Source organism: Echinops telfairi, unplaced genomic scaffold (assembly GCF_000313985.2).
Source record: "Echinops telfairi isolate 266 unplaced genomic scaffold, ASM31398v2 ScPeMD7_38;HRSCAF=143, whole genome shotgun sequence".
NCBI lineage: Eukaryota > Metazoa > Chordata > Mammalia > Afrosoricida > Tenrecidae > Echinops > Echinops telfairi.
In genome coordinates this window covers 925,347-949,234 of record NW_022103936.1, presented here as the reverse complement: position 1 = coordinate 949,234, position 23,888 = coordinate 925,347, and the positions used below count along the sequence as shown (strand labels likewise).

Sequence of the window (23,888 nt, the reverse complement as noted above, 5' to 3'; positions counted from 1 at the left end):
ATAGTTAATAATATTGAATATACTACCAGAAGAACTAACAAATTTGTATTGGAAGAAGTATAGCCAGAATGCTCTTTAGAAAAGAGGATGGGGAGACTTCTTGTCATATACTTTGGCCATGTCATCAGGAAGGACCAATCCCTGGGGAAGGACATTATGCTTGGTAATGTAAATGGCAAGCAAAAAATGGAAAGACAACAAGATGGGTTGACACAGTGACTGCAACTATGGGCTCAAACATACCTACTACTGTGAGAATAGCATAGGACTGGACAACATTTTGTTCTGCAATGCCTAAGGTTTCTGTGAAACAGAACTGACTTGATGGCACCTAAAAGTCACAGATGTATGAAGATATTCACCATAGTCACAAAATCCAAGAAAGGTACCCATTCGAAATAGCCAAACAACCCACATAGGGCTTATCATAATTTCTAGTACTATTATACATCCGTTTCACATTCTTGGGGTGCAAAAAGGTTGCAATGTTTTAATAATGTACTCAGAATTTCTCTGCATTCCCATGTTAGCATTGCAAGACTAACTACTCCTTTCCACATAGACATATGACCAGGCACACCCCACTTAAATAGGAGACCACTTCTGCTAATTGGAATATTTTATTCTATGGAAACTACTTCAGTTCTGGTGTTGAAACCCAACTAGAATTTGAAGAATTCTAAAACCAAAGTCAAAATGAACTGTCAGGTGGTTCACAGTAAAGTTCAGGGCTTATATCTATACGCAGAAGTCTGGGGAGACTGTTCACAAACATCTACTGCTCTGTGTGATGATTAATGCTGTTTGTCGACTTGGTTAGGCTATGATTCTCAGTATCATTTAATTATTCTCCACTTCGTGATTAAGGATAAAATCCTGGAAGTGTGACCTAAATATATCATGTACAAATATTCTCGCAAAGCATTTTCTCTTTTTCACATTCAATCTTGCATCTAATCTACCATCATATCATCTCCAGTTCTTGGGAATTAAACCATTAACCTGTCACTTTACCTGGAAATTTTTTGGGTTTTTCAGTCCCTGTGACCGTGACCATGTGAGTCAGAAGCCACCTGCCTCCACAAATATGTGAGCCATTTACTTGAACTAAGTTTCTTTCTCTCTTATACATACATGTATACACACACACACACAGGTTGAGCCTTCAAATGGTTCTTGAAATAAAGGTAATTTTTCACACACTTTCAAACTTTTTGAAGTCCATATACACATATGTATATATATATGTGTGTACATGTGTATATATGTATATGTATATATATAGATAGAGAGAGAGAGCTTATATTCAGTGGGTAAAGTGTTGGGCTTCTAACTGCAATATTAGCTGTTCAATCCACCAATTACTCCATGGGAGAAAGATAAGGCTGTATGCACTCAAAACACTAAAGAGCAGTTCTACTATGTCCTATAGAATTGCTAGGAGTCAGAATTGAATCAATGGCAGTAAGTTTGATAAGGGTTCATTTATACATATGAGGGAGTACAAAAAAAAAAGCTCCCCTGGGCGAAGCTTTCATAATATGTATTTTGCCCCACTAGGTAAGCATAAAGCAACTTGCTCTGAGTTAGTGCACCTAGTGGTGTCACCTGGGAAGGTTCTCTGTGGTCACAGTGAATTTTTTCATAAAAGCAGTTTCATTTGAACCTCGGTTATTATGATGACCAATTTAAGAGAACAGCATGTGACTGTGAAATGTTTCCTGCTTGGGAAAAATGCCAAAGAAACTGTTGTGATGTTGAACATCTTACAAAGATGACTGTATGGGAAAGAGTCAAGTGTATGAGTGGTTTTCTTGTTTCAAAAATGGTGAAATGTCAATTGATGACAAACCTTGTCTTAGACATCCGTCAAGTTCAGGAACAGATGCAAATGTTGACTCTTAGTGCATTTGGAGTTCATTCCATCAGGTCAGACTGTTAATCAAACATTCTATTTAGAGGTTCTGAAAAGATAGTGTAACAGTGTGTGACGAGAAAGGCCTGGTTTGTGGCACACTGGAGACTGGTTCTGCCACCACCACAATGCACCTGCTCACACAGCCATCTCAATGCACCAGTTTTTGGCCAAAAACAGCATGCCTCTCTTGCCCCATGCGCCATGCTCACCTGACCTCGCCCCGTGTGACCTTTTTGTTTCCATGAATGAACAAGGCCAGGAAAGGACAGTGATCTGACAATGAAGAAGAGGTGAAGGAAAAAATGAGGGAGGTGCTATGTGCCATCCAAACAGATGAGTTTGAAAAATGTTTCCAAGAAAGGAATCACAGGTTTAACATATGTATTAAGTATAAGGGAGACTAATTTGAAGGCAATAAGGTTGTTTATTAACAAAATTAAATACATAGCTTTGAAGAAAAATTCTGGTTTGGGGGGTTTTTCGGGGCCCTCCCCCCCCCTGTGTGTGTGCAATCACTGTTTTGCTTTGTTTTTTTCGAGAGAGCCCAGCCTACGACATTTAGTATTGAAAGTGATTTAAGATAAACACAATCATAAGGATAAGTTTACTCTATTAGTTCTCAAGTCTGACTGGTATTAAAGGTACTGGTGACTGTCTATGGTAATAAAGAGGGCGCTATTAATCCATGGTGTGAGGTGGTGATAAAAATACTCAACTATTATGCAAACTGGTCCAAATATTTGTGAGAGACAAAGTTCTTGGTAATTATGTATTTTACATTTTTTCTACAATTTTGTTAATATGAGAAACATAGGAAATCTGATTGGTTTGTATGACTTTTACTAGCAATGTGGTTTAGGAAAGGGATACGCTCAAAGCTTCAAACTCACAGTTCAAGTGCCACACCAGACCTGAACACTGTCACTTGTGCCCTAAAAGAAAGGTGTAATTATTGTAATAACACAGCTTAGATTGTCAAAAATCAAACCCACAGTCTTATCCAAGGAGGGGCTAAATTACAATACCAATTAAGTTTTCAACCTCAAATAGTGTCTGAAGATAAGGTGAGGAGACTAAAAAACCAAAACCCAAACTCACGGCCATCGAATTAATTATGACTCATAGGAAATTATAGAACTACCTCTGTGGGTTTCTGAGACCCGAACTCTACAGGAGTAGAAATCCTCATCGTTATCCTGAAGAGTGGCTCCTGGTTTCAAACCGTTGAACTTGTGTTCAGCAGCCCAACGCATACCCACCATGTTGTCAGGAATTTAGGTGAAGATATTGGAAAGAAATGAGATCCTGAAACCTGAGATGGGGCATATGGACAAATAATCAATAAGCTGAGGACAATGAGCTTCGCAATTTCATTGAATCACTCCTGTCAAAAGAAAGGGGTCTTTTACTTTTGAAGAGATTTTTTAAAAGAGAGATTACTTTTCACAAGATTAATCCATCGTTATCTGTTAAACCATTCTCCTCAGTAAAATGCTTATCCTTTCCAACCTCATCTGATGAAATCAACTCGGCTGCGCCAAAGAGTCCTCATCTACTACATTGCATGGGAAGCACCTGGGGAGTTCCTTGAAGTGTTGCCGTTGCCGAAGGCAGATGTCTTACAGGACGTTGCTCAATATCCCCAAGATGCACCCCAGCGCTCATTTTCCCTTCTTGGCTATATCTCGATTTACATCCCCGTGAACTTCAAGAGGCAAAGAAAAAGTATGACTCAGGAGGAGGTCTTACATGCCTTGGGAATGTGTGGAGAAATGTATTAAGGGTGTGGCATATGGTAAAAATTATATAATTGGATCTGTTTGAATTTGTTGATATGGGCACACTAAGCACAGATTATTCATCCAATGTTTTAGTTTAGGTTAGAAAAGGATTTAATAGTTTCTTTGGTTTGTTCATTAAAACATAAAGTGTTGGCCCTACATTAAATTGAAATGCCAGGCCTTCCTTGGTATATCTTAGAAGAAAATATAGTAGAACAAACTATCCGAAGGCTTAGGGAAGTTGGCATGTTAGAGTGGCGTTATCAGACTGGACCCACAGATTGGATCCACATAGAGGACTATAGAGTGCCCAAGGGACATACTTTTGCCATAATGGTGTGGAATAAATTTGTGAAGGGATTCCCCAAAGTTTTGAAGACAGCTGTGGATATTATTTTATGTAATTCAGATTTGCCGGTGGGAATTACCCTACGTGAATTAAGATGCATGACTAAATTGGAGCTGATTAGAACCCTTAGTAGTTGATTCAAAGTGATAGCACTTAATTGACAAAGACAAAGTGGGTGTAGTTACTGAAAAGGATAGGAAAGTCAAAGCAGTAATCAGAATAGTCTGATTCATATGGTCTTACCACCCTTGGCTACTTAGAAGGGGAAGGGGGTGGCCCTACAAGTGAAAGAGATGAGGAGTCTCTTAAATATGTACTTAATTTGTACAAGTGGAAGAACTCTAGGTCTAGCTTGAATGACCAGAATAAATAGTTAAGACTCATCAATCATTTCCTAGACTTGAACCCGTCTACAACCCTTTGAGTGACATGGAAGCCAAGACCCCTTAAGAAGGAACCCACTACAGTGTCAGAAATGTAGACACTTCAGTCTTCTCTTTGCCTTCCCCAAAGGGATCTTTGGCCATTTACAAGAATTATTGTTCATTAAGGAACTGGAAATCAGATTTTGGGGGGATTACTAGACACTGGTTTAAAAAATTAATTATCCATTTTATTATAGCAGTCTGATCACACATGGTCCAAGAAAAGTCAAATAGTAAACCTAATGTAATCAGATGTTAAACATTGGTCTTCAAATATTATAGCTAATGATGTCACGCTTGCCTATGATCTTGTCAATATAAAACCACATCCACACTTCATTGGCCACCAATCCATTCAGCAGAGCGTCTTTAACTGTTTGAAGCAACCAGTTTGTGCACTATTGACTATTTTTTAAGGCTCTGAATATATGTATGGGTCTCAGCAGGGGTTGGAGGAACCAGTTCCCCATCGGCACAGTGCCGAAATGTGGCTAATTGAGGCTTCAGATAAGTCACAGCAGCATTTACCATCGCCAGAGTCTTATTCACCAGGTTATGGATAAATTGGGTCATGGTTTTAAAAGATAACATCTTTGGCCCCAACAGCCAGCTGAATGTCACCTCCAGGCTGCACACTGACTTTGCATTGACACTAATGCAGAAGACCCAAAACTTCACTGTGGCACATTAGTCAAAGATGGGACCTTTGGAGGTCAAGTTATTAATGAAGTCTTAAGTCTATCTCACAGTGGGTCCAGTGGGTTCCAGAAAACAATTTTGTAGTTATTTCCCCAGAATCTATCCTGTAGGGGTTTCCCAAGTTCCAGAATGTGTAACTGTAATAGACATACTCAGCAACTGGCAGAAACCCCATATTGGATCCTTGATGTCTGTAGTATGGGAAAAATCAAGTGGAGGCCATTGGAATTAACCCTAGTGGTGTAGTGTGTTACACACCGAGCTGCTAACCACAAGGTCAGCACTGCAAATCCACCAGCTTTTCCATGGGAAAAAGATAAGGCTGTGTACTCCCATAAAGATTTGACGTCTCAGAAACCCACAGGCATAGTTAGACCCTGTCCTATATGGTTGCTATGAGTCAGAATCGACTCAGTGGCCATGAGTTTGAATTTTTGTACACAAATAGTAAACTAAAATCAATATTGTATTGCTGAGGAAACAGCAGGGATTATTACCACCATCAAAGTCTTGAAGAATGCAGGAGTGATGATCCCCCCCCCACAACCCCACTTAGCTCATCTATTTGGCCTATGCCAACAAACAAACAAACAAAAACCCAAATGGATCCTGAAGAATAATATGGACTCTGAGTAGGAATTGAATAAACAGCAGTGGATTTGAGATGTTTTGGTGTGTATGTGTGAAATGTTTTCTTCATTTCCTTATCTAATTATTTATAAACTATGATGTAAATGTAACTGATGTATGTATATTTGTTGTATCATGTTAGACACAATTGTGACTTAATAATTATCTTTATTTAGAGACAACATGTGGTTCAAAGAGATGTATACATGTGCCAAGTTACAAAGGATGGACAGTGCTGGTTAATACTGTGTCAACTTGGATAGTCCATGATTCTTAGTAATTATCCTCCATTTTGTGATGTAACCAATATATATGGATACTCTGGTAAAGCTCACTCTTGCGTGAGCGCATTCTCTCTCTCTCTCCCTCTCCCTCTCCCTCTCCCTCTTCCTCTCCCTCTCCCTCTCTCTCCTGCATGACATCATTATCTGACCTCCAGGCTCATGAACCATCAGCCTGCTTCCTTACCTGCTGTTTTGGGGATCCATCATTTCTCACAGCCCCATGAACCTGCAGGCTTTTATCTGAACTGTTCTGGGTATGTGCATCATCTCCTGAATACATGTGAGTCCAGAGAATGTGGTTTTCCATAAGCAGAACCAGAAGACCAGTTTCAATTCCATGCTGCTCCAACCTCTTAATGTCACATAGGCCCACACCATTCCTGTTTAATGATAAAACAATACACTTGCTGATCCAGTTGAAATATATCTGGGTTTTTTTTATTGTTGATCTTGTTCTTATTTGGAAGGAGAGAAGTGAAAAGAGAATTATGAGTGTGGAGATAAAAATGTTATCTTTCTCTACTGTCACAACCAAATGTATCCACCAAGCATCATCATCATAGGTCAGACCTCCCAAATATAATCATTAATCCCAAAGACATCTCATAGCATTTGAGTTATTTAGTTTTAGGTTCACCCTGTTTTGCTTGGTTCATTGTTTCCCAAACCCATTTATTCGTAGGTATTTTTCCTAACTTTCGTTGGAGAAAACAGGGCCATCCAGAAAAAGAAAATCAAGTAGGAGACTATGATTGCTGGGTTTTGTGTCACTTTGGCTGGTTCAACATTTGACTTGTTTCGCATTTAAGGCCTGATAATCCACCAAGCTTTGACCTAACACAGTGCCTTTTGACTCTGTGGTAGGTTTTAGTGAGCAAGCAATCCGTTTTAAGATTAGGATGGAATGCAACTCCTTTACTAAGATTACAGGCCTCATGCAATTGAGGGGAAATTTCCTTAGGGGTTTCTACATGTTATGTGGAAAACTTTTTTTTTTTGCTTTTTGCTGGGTATGGTTTCTGCATCTGGCTTATCAACCTCCAGTTCCTTGGATCTGAGCCAATGGCCTTTCATGTTGCCAATGAATCCATGGAGCCATCAGCAGCCTGCCATCTGACCTGCTGACCTTGGATCCATCCTTCTCTTAAGCCACCATCATATGGTGTTCCTGCCAAACTTAGATTCATCAGCTCCCAAGGCTGTGCAAGTGGGGGGGCGGTTGCCTCAAGCTTAACATCTGTCCCACAGACTTTGAACCTGCTTGACCTTGAACTGGATTTTCCTGCTTCTACAACTAAATGAGCTATTTTCTTTATATAAATTCCTCTTTTAAAAAATCATTTTATTGAGGGCTCGTACAAGTCTTATCACAATCCTTACATACATCTGTTGTCTCAAGTACATTTGTACATTTGTTGCCATCATCATTTGCAAAGCATCTTCTTTCTACTTGAGCCCTTGGTATAAGCTCCTCATCCCCCCCCTCCCTCTCTCATGAACCCTTCATAATTTACAAATTATTTTTTCATGTCTTGCACTATCCGATGTCTCCTCCCACCCTCTTTTCTGTTGTCCATCCCCCTGGGAGGGGGTTATAGGTAGGTATGGGGTGAAGGGGGAGAGGGGTCCCCACAAATCATCTCAGGTCCGGTAGGCACAATTGTACAGCAATAATAAGGATTATAGTAAAGTCATAGAGAGCATGAAAGTTAAAAGAAAGAGTCAAGTAATGGAGTCAGACACAATTCATGGTAGCATTGCTCACCTCCGCTCCACTTGGTGGTCCTCGTGGGGGGAACCTGGCCACGAGAGCAGGAGCAGCCTCAGAACCCGAGAACCAGGGAGCCTCTTCTGGCCTGAGAGCCAGAGAGGGCCCCAGGAAGCCAGGACCGGGGAGAGCCTCCAGGGTGAGAGCTTCCCGGGCTCTGGAGAGAGCCTTTCTTTCATGCCAACCAATCATTACATCTCTTTAGGGGGACATGATTACAGAATCACACGTCACAGGAAGGAGCAGTACACTAGGCATACACATTGTAGGAAGGGGAATCTATGATAGGCATAAGTGTAACAGGAAGGGGATGAGTTAGGGGTGTGCCCATAGGAATGGGAAGGTCTAGGAGTATACATGTGACAAGATGGGTGGACCCTAGATTCATGATGGCAGCCTAACCTTGGTCATCCTTGGGCAGGTTTGACCTCTCTGGTATCTCCTACAAAGAAACAGACAACTACTATCCTTATCAGAAGGGAGTGGGCCTACTTGTTGTGGGATACAGTGGTGTCTGCTTGTCTAGATGGCTGATAGCTCTTAGAATGACCCCTAATCTACTTCTGACGACCTCCAAGTGTATAGTCATTCTCAAGCAGCTAAATCTGGCATATATTTGGGGGAGACAGCTTGAGAGAAATCCTTTTGTTTCCCACAGGTAGGTCATTGTGATCGGTTCCCCCCTTTTCCCCCTATCTTCCCCTTATCCTCCTATCTTCCCCTTATCCTCCTGGTATAGCCACTCTCAATATTGGTCCCAAGTAATTTATCTGTCCTATATTCCTTGTGTTTCCAGCTCTTATCTGTACCCATGTACATGCTCTGGTCTAGCCAGATTTTTGAGGTATAATTAGGGTCATGATAGTGGGGGGGCATTAACGAACCAGAGGAAATCTGTATGTTTCATTGGTGCTACACCACACCCTGACTGGCCTTTCTTCTCCCCATGACCCTTCTGCTAGGGGATGTCCAATTGCTTACAGATTGGCTTTGTGCCTCCACTCCACACACCCCCACTCATTCACATTGATTCTTTGCTCTGGGTCTTTGATGCCTGATATCTGATCCCATCGACACCTCATGATCACATGGGGTGGTGTGCTTCTTTCATGTGGGTTTTGTTGTTTCTCAGCTAGATGGCCGCCTGTTTGTCTTCAAGCCTTTAAGACCCCGGATGTTATATCTTTTGATAGCCGGGCACCATCAGCTTTCTTCACCACATTTGCTTATGCATCCGCTTTGTCTTTAGTGATTGTGTTGGGAAGGTGAGCATTTCAGAGTGCAGGATTATTAGAACAAAGTGTTCTTGTGATGAGGGAGTACTTGAGTGGAGGCCCAATGTTCATCTGCTTCCTTAATACTAAACCTATACATATATGTACATAGACCTATTTCCCCACAGTCATATATAAATATATTTGCATATGTACATGCCTGTACCTAGATCTCTATAAATGCCCTTTGCCTCCTAGTTCTTTCCTCTATTTCCTTTTACTTTCCTCTTGTCCCACTATCATGTTCAGCCTTCATTTGGGTTTTAGTAATTTCTCTCGGTTACATTGCCCTTGATCAAACCCTACCAGATCTCCTACACCTCACCATCGGTTTTTGGTCACTTTTTGTTCCCTTGTCCCTGGGTTTGTTAACACCCACTTCCTTTTGTCTGCCTCCCCCCTCCCATGTCCCCCAGAACTGTCATCCCATTGTTCTCTCTTCCAGCTTCTTTATCCTGCCTATCCCATCTAGATAGACATGCAGCAACAACAATATGCACAAACACAAGACTGAGCACAACAAAGCAACAATAGAAAATAAAATAATAGCTACAACAACAACCAAAAGGCATCCCCCCCCAAAAGAAAAGCTTATAAATAGTTCAAGGTCTATTTGTTGTCCTTTACGAGTGTTTTCCAGTCGAGTCTGATGGGGCACCACTCCCTGGCCACACATTCTACTTTTGGTGTTCCCTGGGGATTTCATTGCTCCGCTCCCCTTGCTGCTCTGTTGCACGCCCCCAGTGTCTTGTCTCGGTGTGGTGGGGTTAGGGCAGGCACAATCCTCACAGTGTGTCTCCAGTGTTGTCCCCTGTGGTGCTATGGGTCAGTGAGGAACATCGTGTCTCATGGTGGGGCCAGCCCTATTGGCTGCTCTGAGCAGAGATATTGTCCTCAGGGCTTGGTGGGCCAGGATGTGTTTCACTCTTTTTCCCTCGCCCCTCATTTGCTCCTGTGTGCTCTCATCGGACACGTCCCTCTCCTTGAGCTGTAGCTTCAGTGCTGTCCTCTGGAATGGGTGGAGGAGGTGTCGCTGTCCAATTAGTTGGGAATGGGGCTGGCCCCTCAGGCCTCTCTATTGGTTCCCTGCTTCATGCCATTGTGTTGCGTTCTTGTCTTGAGCACCGGGTTGAAGTCTGTTCCCTCTTTCCCTGTGGAGATATAAACAACACCCTTCCCTTGGGTGGGTTAGTGTCCTGTTCCCCGGCTACCCATTTCCTTTTTTATCCCCTCCTTTTTAGTTGGCTACCATATATATCCCTGGGTTTAGTCTGGCCCCTGCCATTAAAGTCCTATCTTTACATAGAGCTGTAGATTAGATATAGTTATACATATATGTAGTTGTTATTAATGTTGTTGGATGTGATCAAGTTTTGATTCATAGCAACCCCATGCATGACAAAATGAAACACTGTCAAGTCATGCACCAACATCAAAAGTTATATTTAAGCCTGTTGTTACAGCTGCTGTGTCAATGTACCTCATAGGGGGTTGCGATAGTTAATTTTATGTCAACTTGAAGATGTATGGAAGTGTAGTGGTGGGATCCAGGTTGTCAATCAGGAAGCCTGATAATGCATCCTCGGGGATGTGGCCTTCTCATAAGGAGAATCTAGGAACTACCTCCCCTCTCAACACTGTTTTCCTGCTTGCTGGCCTCCCTGTGAGCTGCTGGTGCCCTGCATGTTTTCACCAGTATCAGATCCATATGACGCTGCACCCAACAGCATGTGATCTTCCTCCATCTGCATCATTGCACGTGGCTGTGTGAGTCTGAAGATGAACTGGCTTATGGTCCTAGTATTGGATTTATGGACTTGAGTTGGACTGGGCTGGAACACTTTCTTGATATATAATTACTTCTTGATATAAAGCTCATTCTTATATGAGTTTCACTGAATTTTTTTCCCTCTGGTCGACATAACACAAGGGCCTTCCTCTTTTACGTTGTCCTACTTTACCAGGCATGATATGCTTTTCCAGTGACTCGTCTCTCCCAATAACACGGCCAAAGTACATGAGAGAAAGTTTTACCATTTTTGCTTCTAAAGAACATATTGGCTGTACTTCCAAGCTAGATTTGTCTGTTCTTCTGGCAGTCCATGGTACTTTCAATATGCCTTGCCCACCCCAAAATTCAAATGTGCTGATTCTTCTTAGGTCTTCTTTATCCAATGTCCAACTTTCACAAGCATAAGCAGTGAATTAAAATACCATGACTTGAGTCAGGTGCCACTTAGTCCTCAAAATAACATACTTGTTCTTCAACACTTTAAAGATGTAGCAGATCCGTTCAATGCAATCCTTCCTTTGATTTTTTTGCCTTCTGCTTCTATGAGCATTGATTGTGGATCCAAGCATAATTAAATCTTTGACCACTCCAATCTTTTCTCTGTTGATCATGATGTTGTCTACTGGTCTAGTTGTGAGGATTTGCATTTTCTTTTTATTGAATTACAATCCATATTGAAGACTGCAGTCCTTGATCTTCCTTAGCAAGTGCTTCAAGTCCACCTCACAGCAAGGTTGTGCCATCTGCATATCACAAAAGGTTCTCTCCAATCCTGATGCTTTTTCACATAACCCAGCCTCACATATTGTTTTCTCAGCATACAGGTTGAATAAGTATGATGAAAGGATACAACTTTATATACACCTTTCCTGACTTTAAACCACTCACTATTCCTTATTGTGTTGCATTAGGTAAATCTGCTGCACACAACCTCTTTAAAGTATTGAAGAGCAAGGATGATATTTTGAGGACTAAGGTGCACCGAACCCAAGCCATAGTGTTTTCAATCCCCTCATATGCATGTGAAGGTTGGGCATTGAATGAAGAAGACTGAAAAATAATTGATGCATTTGAATTGTGGTGCTGGAAAAAATATTGAAAATGCCATGGACTGCTAAAAAGACGAACAAATCTGTCTTGGAAGAAGTATGGGCAGAGTGCTCCTTAGAGACAAAGGATGGCAAGACTTTGTCTTACAGATTTTGGACATAATATCAGGAAAAGCCAGTCCCGTGAGAAGGACATCCTGCTTGATAAAGTGGAGAGGCAGCAAAAAAGAGGCAGGCCCTCAAGGAGAGGATTGACACCGTGACCGCAACAATGGGCTCAGGCATAGCAAACATTGTGAGGATGGCAGGGTTTTGTTCAGTTATGCATAGGATCGCTCTGGATTGGAACTGACCCAATAACACCCAACAACAAGTCCTTTGTTTGGCTTGAATGATCGCTTCTTGTTCCATGTTCAGATTCCTCATGGGCAGAATAAAGTGTGTCCATTCTTCCCAATGCTATCCATACTTTGTTTTGATACACATAACTGAATGCCTTTATAGTCAATAAAACACAAGTGAATATTGTTCTGGTATTTTCTGTTTTTAGCCAAGATCCATCTGAAGTCTGAAATGATATCCCTAATTCCATGTCCTCTTCTGAATCATACTTGAATTTCTAGAAGCTCCCTGTCAATGTCCAGCTGCAATCTTTGTTAAATGATCATCAGCACAATTTTACTTGCTTGTGATATTGATGGTATTGTTCAATAAGTTTCTCCTTCTATTGGGTCACCTTTATTTGGTATGGATATCAATATGGATATTTTACAGTGAGTTGGCCAGGTTTTCTAAATTTCTTGGCATAGGTGAGTGAGTGTTCCCAGTATTTTATCAGTTTATTGAAACATTTTGATTGGTAGTCCACCGTTTCCTGGAGGCTTCTTTTTCATTAGTGTCTTCAGTGTAACTTGGACTTCTTTATTCAGGACCACTAGTCCTTGATCATATGCAGCCTCTTAAGACGATTGAATGTCAACTACTCCATTGTGGTACAGTGGCTCTTCATGTTCCTTCCATCTCTTTTGATACTTCCTGCATCATTCAATATTTTTCCCAAAGAATATTTCAATATTGGAAGTCGAGGCTTGATTTTTTTTTCAGTTCTTTCAGCCTGACATAAATTGCATGTATTCTTCCATATTTGGTTTCTAATGCCAGAGTTCTGTACGTTTTATTATAATACTTTACTTTGTCTTTTCTAGCCATCCTTGGAATTTTTCTGTTCTACTCCTTTATTTCATTACTTCTTCAATTGGATTTGGCTGATTTACATTCAAGAGCAAGTTTCAGAATCTCTTCTGACATTCACTTTGATCTTTTCTTTCTTTCCTGTCATTTTAAAGACCCTTTGTTCTCCACGTATGCTGTTCTTGATATCATCTCACAACTTATCAGGTTGTCTGTATTCTTGAGATGTTCTTGAAATTCAGGCGGGATATACTCAAAGTCATACTTTGGTTCTTATGGGCTTGTTTTCATTTTATTCAACTGCACCCTGAATATGTATCTCTACACCCATCATCGATCTCTGTCTCTATAGCAACCATTGCGAGGATGGCACAGGACGGTGCAGTATTTTGTTCTGTTGTGCATAGGGCTACTATGAGTCAGAGCCCACTCAATGGCACCTAACAGCAACACCTCTCTCTCTCTCTCTCTCTCTCTCTCTCTCTCTCTCTCTCTATATATATATATATATATATATATATATATATCCCTGATATTTTAAGAAACTCCAGTTGTATAGGAACAAAGATACTGGTACCTATATCACTCTCTAACGGGCCAGCCAGAAAACAGTAACATTGCACTATTGCATGAATCAGAATTAAAATTATGTTATATTAAGCCACTGAGATTTTGTAGTTACAGCAGTTAACCTGTCTGTTTTAATGTATTATGATAAATTAGGGCTCAACTTAGATAGCTACTACTCCATAACCCCACCTACTGTTCTCTGACCAATTTCATTTATAAAAGGTCTTCTAAAACATAGGTCTCCAAAAGAAAATGCAATAATATCCTTTATAAGTCCTTTCTCAAAATAATGCTTGATCTTTTTGACAATTTGCCTGCTACATTTTCCCTGAAAATCTGCCTCTTCATTCAAGGAGTATGGAGATCAGAATTTACGCAGTCTCTGTGCCTGAATACATCATCAAAATGCATTGGTGGTTGTAAATAAAACTCTTTCTGGAGGTTTGTTTCAGTTTACGTTCTAAGCTATATCAGATAACAATAAAAATTAGATAAAAATACACATATACACAGAGATAAAATACAAAGAATGAACACTGGCAACAATATTCTAATACCACATCCATAAAAATGCACATTTTCACCACATGTTTAATATAGTTAAAGAAATAAAGGAAGTACCAAAATACTAGTATGGGCATTTTTATTATTGATCAGCAAATATTTATTTGCCAGCCCTGTTTGCATGAGATGCATATACTTTCCTGTTCTCATCCAATTGATACTAGATTAGCCATGTGATTTTCTTTCACCAATTGAAACTAGGTAGAAATGTTAGTTTGTCTATTTTAAATGTAGGAGTTTCTACCCACATTTTTGAAATTTACATTTCTTCCCTGATAAGTACGTGGCCCAGATAGCCACAGCTCCTTCGGGTTTAGTCAAGAATGGGACACCTGGGAAGACCTGACTTTATCACACAACTTAAAGCTGGCACTTCGGACCTGGGAGTGAGACACGCATTTATCATTGTGTACTCTGAGACCAGTCAGTGCTTCCTTCTGTTGTACATAGGGGCTTGATGAGTCAGAACCGACTCAATGCTCTTAACGACAACATCCTTTGAGATGCCTTGTTTGTCATGCTACACAAGTTGGTTAATATAATATTAAAGAGAAAAGTATTTGAAATTATAAACTCAATAGACGGTTATGTAGCAAATCAGACCCAACTGAAGAAAAAAATCACACAGCTGGCAAAAAAAAAAATTGGAGAAAGAACAATAGTAAATGTTAAGATATAAAAACATTGATACTGCCTACCAGCCATGAACCATACATCATCCCTCTCATGCGCACTCCATAAGAATTGCCTTGAAAGAGGAGACCTCACATAGGCTGGTGTCACTCCTTTAAGAAGAAGGAAAAGAGAGAAGGCTATCACTTGATACTCTACAACATCGAGACAAGGCTGCGACAAATCAAGAGGCCCTCCACAGGAATGTGAGGAAGACCTTACTGGAAACTCGAGTTAAAACCAAGAGAGGGATACATCGACATTTCAGAGGAGGCACTAGTATTTCTGTTGGTGAGTATGGTGGTAAATGGAAAGTAGGAACCTCACATTGGGAATGGATGACAAACAATAATCGTAGGAAATCTAAGGGGAGGATAAACCTGATTTTTATGTTTCTGGGTAGACACTACGAATATGTTTCTCACAACCCATGGACTGAGCACTATGATGACCTCAGGTACAGGCCTTACAGGTAATCTAGCATCTCCCAAGGGCCACGCCAGAAAGACTCCATGTGGAAATGTGACTGAACGAACTGGGGTTTACCTTAAAACTACCTGTACCCTTGGACTGAAGACTGAAATACTCTGATAAGAGAGGAGACAAAGAATGGCCACCCCGAGACTATGGAGATGGTGGCTACTGGACCTTGGCTGGGACCCTTGGGTTAGTGGGTGTCCAATGAAAGGGGACCCGGAATCACCATGTATTTAGTACCTCAATGCGTGCTTGTATTAATATGACGCTTTAATCAGATAGGCAAGGATCTGCACTTCTCAGAAATGGTACAGGGAATTTTCCCCTAGCACCAACCTACATGCTCAGTTAATTAAGGGAACTCAATTACTTAAGACACTGATGTGTACAAAGCCACAACTCACGGACTGCAGGTCATAGCTGGACCATCCTCATAGGCGTCGAGCGGGTTCCTACTCATAGCAGCTCTATTGGACAGAGTAGAACTGGCCCTGTGGGTTTTTCCTTTGTTAAGATAGTTTTATGGGCATATATTTTACCTGTCATACCATTTACTCATTCAATCATTCAATCATATTAAGAATATGTGTGCAGTTATTACCACAATCAGTTTCATAACATTTTCTTCTCATACTCGTTGTTAGTTCCCCATTTTCACCCATCCTCCCCTGCCATGGTCCTATCCAGTTACTGTCTGTTTAGGTCTTCCTAACCTGGATTTCATTTACAGTAAATCATTTAAATACAAACAGAAAGCAAGTGAACAACAACAACAACAAAGAATGACTAGAGAAAACAATAACCGCAATTAAAAAAACTGATAAAATTAAAATGGATCAAAAGGGAGAGGAAATAATAAAGTATTACATTTTAACCTAAGAACTTCTGCCATAATCAACCTTACAATACTATCTATCTGATAATAAGGCTATTCGCATCCCTGGATTATGGTCAGAAGGGGTTCACATGAAACTTAATTCATGTGGAGACCCTGCAATTGGATATTGAGCTTCCACTGTCATCCATAGCCTTCTGCAAATCAAGTGGTTACAATTTAAGCTCTAATGCCATTTCTTCCGTCAGATTTGGATTTTATTGCTTACAAACCTTGGATCACAGAGTTTGATATGCTTCTTTCATGTGGACTTAGTTGATGTCTCACTTACATGGTTGCTTGTTTTAAGACAAATCTATGGTTTATATATGTCTCTGGTTCCATTTAGAGATATGGTTTATGATAGAGAACATTATGAATCATACCTCTGGGGCATAAGATCATTCTATTGATATTTTCCTTAATGTACCCCCATTGGCATTTAAAATGAAATCTGAAGTCCCAGTTTACATCAACTCTCACTGATTTGTAAAAGGGAAAATTTCAAAATATATCTACTTCTCTTCCACCAAGTAGAATTCAGAGCAACAGAAATTAAACAGGATGGATGGAATAGAGAAAGAGTATAACAACAAACAGTGGAATTTAGGGGAATAGAAGTAGCAAGTTGGTTCTGTATTTGAAGTGTAGACACTGTTGGGGTGCTTTTTAAGGAAATGAATATACATTGTCTAACATGAGAAATTACAAATTTCTGTAGTCTTGGACCTGTAGTCAGGTCCCTTTCTCTGAGAAACTTGAGGCAATTTTCGAGCAATATTACATAGGAAGGCTGTCTGGTAGTGATCAGGCTTCCTCTATGCTCAGAACAATTTTACAGCTCCCGGTAACTCACAGCATCCCCAAGGTGGTCCCACATTAGTGAACAGTTCTGGTGCTAAAGCGTTGTTTGCATCATGAGGAAGTCATTCTGACCATCAGTGTGCCAAGTGTGGCCTCCAAGTGATGACTAGAGCAGCCTATGGGTCGCGACCCCTTTGGGGGTTGAACGGCCCTTTCCCAGGGGCTGCCTAATACATCCTGCATATCAGATATTTATATTACGATTCATAGCAGTAGCAAAATGACAGTTATGAAGTAGCAACGAAAATAATTTTATGTTTGGGGGTCACCATAATATGAGGAACTGTATAAAAGGGCCACATTTATTAGGAAAGCTGAGAACCACTGACCTAGAGGAACATAACCTGGTAAAGAAGTGATACTGCAGCAATAGTTATACCCATTTGTACCTCAATATGCCAGGCAATGAACATTAGGATTTATTACACTAATGTGCCTTGACAATTCTGGCTAAGAAAGTGTTTGGTTATTTAAAATTCCAGTACTTGATAACCACAGAGACTCATCCACTCTCACCCCCAGAATGGTATACCTCAAGATGTCCTGTGACAAATTTCCACCTTCGTAAAAGTTTTCTCTGTGTATATGTGTCTCTTTCCAAGGGTTGCAAATTTCAGTTGTTTAAGAATATCACAAATATTCCTTAGCATCCTGATTGCAAACATTGGTGTTATAACTGAATGCTAGGTGATTTTCTTTGTTTTTAGCCAGAGGATTACAAAAATCTTTATATAAAAAAACAAAAGATTTATTCACTATTATATTAAGTGTTGGAAAAGGGAAGATGTGATATTTTACAGTTGAAAGCAGTTAAAAACAATTCATCCTTATGATTTAACCAGTTCCCGGGCTGGAATGGTAGCGGGGCAGGACCATGCTACTCTGACAGTGGAAGCAATTTTATCACTGACATTGTGGTGATAATAAAAAATAGACATGCTTAGTTGACTTTATTTTTGTTGTTTTTTTCTCCAAAGACAATGTCCACTGTAGCAAAGAAAAATTTAATGCTGCTTCAAGGTAAAATAAAACCGAACCAAATTCATTGCCATAGAGTCTACGCCAATTTATAATGACCCTGTAGGGCAGAGTAGAACTGCCCCTGTGGGTTTTGAAGATTGTAACTCTTTACAGGAATAGAAAGCCTTGTCTATATGACACGGGGTAGCTGGTAGTTTCAAACTTCTGACCTTTCCCTTAACAGCCTAACACACTATGCCACCAGGGCTGCTTCAAGTTAAAATAAAGTGGCTTACAAAGAGATTAAAAACTATTCAAATTAGAAACTTCGTGTACTATTGAAATGAAACTTTGGGGTTCAAGGCACAATAAATACACAGACATTTATATAGACTGAAGACAAAATACAGGGTATACAATATTTTAAAGTTAGGGACATCCTTTCTTTCAATGGCATTGTCAGTGACGGGATTAAATGATGTATGTGTTGATGGTTGGGTCAGCAGATCAGGGACAGGACGTGAAGATAGGGCATATTCCAAAGTCATACAGCAAATGCGTTTTCTAGGTATTAATTAACCTATCTGAAGGCATAGGTTTCAGGGGAATGTATAGCTCAGACATGTCTTAATTATATTGTAAACAAATCAAATGGCATTGTTTTAACATGATATATAAGATAAGTTGAAAATAACTTGCTTGTAGCAACATATGTTTTTAGAATCCTCTGCATGACATTCAGCATCTGCATAACTACAGTGTACAGGTCTTCTCGGAGCAAGCTGTCAACGCCCTCATCAGAGTGAAATACATTTTCTTTAGGCTATGTGGTTAAGCACAGGAGGGAAAAAATTGCTATTAGAAAAAGACAACTTTATTTTATTTCCTCATTTGTGTAAACTTTCTATTGTGATTGAGGCTTACAGAGCAGAGTCTACGGCTGTAGTGGCAAGCAACAGGACGGGTACAGCCTCAGGCTTGCAGGGCATCCAGACTGCTGGCCAGGGTGGCCAGACAGCTTGGTAGCCAGCCTGACTGATGCCAATTAACCTGCACTATCCTCGCTAGGTGGGTATCTTGAAGGTCACTTTAGGAGAGGGCTCCTCATGTCAGCTGGGATGATCAGACTGTTGAGGGAGGAGGAGGGGAGTGGAGTGGCTGCCATGAAAGTTTATGAAAAGGTCCCCCCGCCTTCCCATACTTTCCTATCAGAGGATGAGGGCTATTGATGGGAACAGCAAGTCAGGAGCGAGGAAAGGGACTGTAGACACATCTGGGAGAAGATAAGTGCATGTCTGTTGGTAGAAAAAGGACCACTGTCCAAGTGTGGGAAAAATGACTAACAATACTTTTAATGTCTCTAAGGGAGGAATATGCATGGCAATATGTGCCTAACAAGCCACATAGATCTGAGTTTCTATATATCCGCTGGGACCCAGGCCAAGTGCCATAGAACACTGAGGCATTGAATCCTGGATCTTCAAGGTGCACCGCATGCTCCAAAGCCATACCCATGGGATCCGATATAGAAACTAAACTGGGTGAGCTGGACTCTACCTCAAGCACACCTATAACTTAATACCGAAATTATATGGGTGTGCCAAAGAAGAAAACAGCTATACCAAGAGTATTGAACTGTCAGTAGGCAAACAAACATTAACTCAGTATATCAATGCCCTACGTACTGTATTAAGATATGCATTATTCTGGCAAACCAATTTCAACCTGTAATTGAAATTGTGAGTAAATGTTATTGTAACTTTTGCCTGACAACCAACTGCCATTGTTTGTGTAAATAGTGTCCAGCCATGTAAGAATTTGTTCTGTACAAGTGAATAATTCAGGTATTGTGATATGTAGTTAGCCTTCACTAGTTCAATTTCCCTCTCTCAACTGTTTTAAAAATTAGTCCCATGAGCTAATCAATGCACTATTAACTTATGCTCCAGGGAGATGATGAATGCTCCAGGGAGAGGCTCAATATCCTTATGCTCCAGGGAGATGATCAATAAGATTCTCTACCATAAATTAGCAAGGAGGTCTCTAAAGTGTGCCAAATGCATATAAAAAACATTGATTTAGGAATGGATTTTGAGTTCTCACTTAATCCTAGCTCCAATCTAAGAACAATTAGTTCTTATGACCTGACCCTGCTAGATACTCGCCTTCATGAAAGAAACACAGAACATATGAGTGCTATAGTGCAGTGTGGTGAAGAAAATAGATGGAATAGCATCTGGGGTCTTAAAGACTTGTTTCCAAACAGGCAGCTCACTAAGTGAGCCATCAACTAAATCCACCTGGAAGAAACACACCAGCCTGTGTGATCCAAGGACTGTAAATAATGAAAGCAAATCCGAAGGAGGAAATGGTATCAGAGGGTAAATTATGAGATTCTGGTTTGTAGAAGGCTATGGGTGACAGTGGAAGTTCAAAATAAATTTGTGAAATTTATACAGGAACTAAACCTCCTCTGATTTCCCTCTAACCATAATTGAGGGATGGAAATAAACTGGTTACCAAACAGAGAATATTAGATGACTATAGTGATCAAAATGAAAAACCTGACTTGAATGATTAAAAACGTGTCACTTGATCTCCCCTCTGATACACTTAGGACTCGATCTGGTTTTCAGTATTTTCTGGCTTTTTTGTTTTGTTTTTCATATAAGGGTTTATCTCTGATGTATTAGGTCATTGTGGGCAGCCTTCCTGAATCTTTGTTATGTGCTTTTCTCTATATGGAGCCCAGGTTTGATGAATTTATAGAGACAATAATCAGAATAAGGGTTCCTGGGGGTGGTCTGATGGGGGAAGTGGGGGAGGGTTACAGGGGGTCTCATATCACTGAATTCAAGAAGGAAGAGAATGTTTTGAAATGGACTGTGATAGCACAATACTGCTTGATGTGAATGGACTATGGAATGGTATGGTGTCTGGATTAGCTCCTAATAAAATGGTTTGGGGAAAGAAAGAAAGGAAAAGAATGTGTCAGAGTTGTATTCTCTCAGGACACCTATTCACTCTGTATGCTGAACACGCAATCAGAGAAGCTGGATTATAAGAAAAAGAATGACTGAGGAGCTGCTATCAAGGGCTCAGGTGGAAAGCAAGTGTTTTGAGAATGATGATGGCAACAAATGTGCATATATGCTTGACACAATGGATGGATGGACGGATTGTGATAAGAATTGTACGAGCCCCCAATATAATGATATTTTTTTAAAAAAAGAAGAAGAATGCTGCATCAGGATCAGAAGAAGGTTTATTAACAACCTGCAATATGCATATGACACAATCTTGCTTGCTGAAAGTGAAGAGAACTTAAGGCACTTGTTGACGAAGATCAAGGATTGCACGTCGGTGTAAAGACAACCAAAATCCTCACAACTGGACCAATAGGTGACATCATGATAAATGGAGAGAAGATTGAAATTGTCAAGGATTTTATCTTGCATGATCCATAATCAATGCTCATGGAAGCAGCAGTGAAGAGATCAAAAGACACATTGCATTGGGTAAATCTGGTGCACCAAACCTATTTAAAGTATTGAAAAAGAAGGATGTTACTTTAAGGACCAAGGATCCCAGCCATGATCTTGTCAATTGCCTCACATGAATGTGAACGTTGGACATTGGAAAGGAAGACAGAAGAATGAATGCATTTGAATTGTGTTGCTGGAGAAGAGTATGGAAAGTACATGGGCTGCTGAAAGGACCAACCAATCTATCTTGGAATAAGTATGGCCAGAGAGCTCTGTGGAGGAAAGGATGGTGAGACCTTGTTTCAGATACTTTGAATACATTGTCAGAAGAGACCAGTTGTTGGAGAAAGATATTATGTTTGGTAAAATACAGGGGCAGTTCAAAAGAGGAAGGCCCTCAATGAGATGGATTGACACTGTGGCTGCAACAATGGCCTCAAACATAGTAACAATTGTGAAGATAGTGCAGGATGGGGCAATGGGCATAGGGTCACTATCAATCAGAACTATTTCAACCTAACAATAATAATCAGAAAGCCACTTTAAAATTCAACAGACTCCAGGCTCAAATCAAGACTTAAAATGGAGTTAAGAATTCTCCTTGATGCTGCTCTATTTATATTCATGCTCTTAGATAGACTCCTACCATGTCTTCCCCTTGTTACTAAATTGCCAGCTGACACCTCCACCCACCTCCTAATTTTTATGAGCTTTAGTGATTTACTCAAAGAAATAAAATAAAATTTCCTGGTGGCACTTCCAGATAAATTTGGTGATTCAAACTCACTGGTCACTCTGCAGGAGAGAGAGGAGAATATTTGCTTTGGTAAAGATTTTTATCCTCTGAAACCTTATATAGGGTTGCTATGAGCCAGAATCAACTAGATGGCAGTGGTTCGGTACGGAAAGACAATGTATTCAGGGCGGAGAGTTATGTAGTTGTTATGTAATCTCTGGATTTCATTTACTATCATGTCTATTTCTCTTTGTTTTTGTGGACTGGGTGTGGGTTTACACAATTCATCTTCATTCAATGATTCATACACACAGTTTCATGTCTTTGATTACAATCCCCACAATGTCGCATCGTTCAGCTCACTTCTATTCTGTATTCCCCACGTTCTTTCTTTTTCCCTAACCCTTCCTGTGGTCTGATCTTTGTCCTTGGGAAAATACTGCCTTTTGATATTGAATGGTTAATTTCCTAAGAAGCGGTTATCTCCCTAGTGTAATTGATCCCCTTATAGGCCTGTCTATTGTTTGGCTGAAAAGTTACAGTATTGACTTTCTTTCCAGGCCTGAATTGGCTTCCACAAGTAAGCCTGGTCTTTTCAATGTTAAGCTTTGTTTCAAAACAATCTAATGTAATTCATTTCTAAATGGATTCCTTTCAGATAAGTGTGTAATGGTAAACTTAAAAAACAAAACTTAATACCATTGAGTCCATTCTGCCTCCTAGCAACCCTATGGAGAGTGTGGAACTGCCCCTCATGGGTTTTTGAGGCTGCAAATATTGAGAAGTACAGAAAGCTTCATCTTTCTCCCAAAGAGCAGCTGGGTGGGTTCAAATTACTGATTTTGTGATTAGCAACCTGTGTTCTGCCAGCTTGTCCAGAGAAACAAATCCTGAGAGACACATCTCTGTACAAGAAAGAACTTTATATGGAGATTGTACAATTCCCCTTAGAACGAGTGAACAATTGAATATATAAATTATGTGCCAATAAATTGTTGAAAAATAAAATGTTTTAAAAAATGTTTTAAAGGGTGCCCCAGTCCCAGTCCATGGGTCCAGTGCTAACCCAGGCCTTTTCAGACTTACATAGTTGCCGGCTGGATGAAACTGAAGGGTGAAGCAGGAAGCAGGGAAATTATGGGCTGGTGAGTCCAGAGGCAGGTGGATCCAAGGTTGGTGGAACAAGGCGATGACAGCTCTCATGGGGTGGCCCACTTGGGGCTGCCCCCTGACAGCAGATACAGAGTTCCAGTAAAGTCCCAGTGAGGTAGAAGTTGAAGTGGGAAGGAGAGGGGAAGAGAAGGAGAGGAGGAAAGCGGGAGAGGAGGAGATGGGAGAGGTCGGACAGTGTAAGACATGGCAAAATAATAATAATTTATAAATTATCAAGGGTTCATGAAGAAGGGGGGGGGGGGAGGGAGGGGAAAAATGAGGTGATACCAAGGTCTCAAGGAGAAAGCAAATGTTTTGAGAATGATGATGGCAACAAATGTACAAATGTGCTTGATACAATGGATGGATGGATG

General features: G+C 40.4%; 1 pseudogene; it reads right to left on the bottom strand.

The window, feature by feature from the left end:
- Positions 1-4,742: 4,742 nt before the first annotated feature.
- On the bottom strand, positions 4,743-5,046 carry LOC105979893 (annotated as a pseudogene).
- Positions 5,047-23,888: the final 18,842 nt, after the last annotated feature.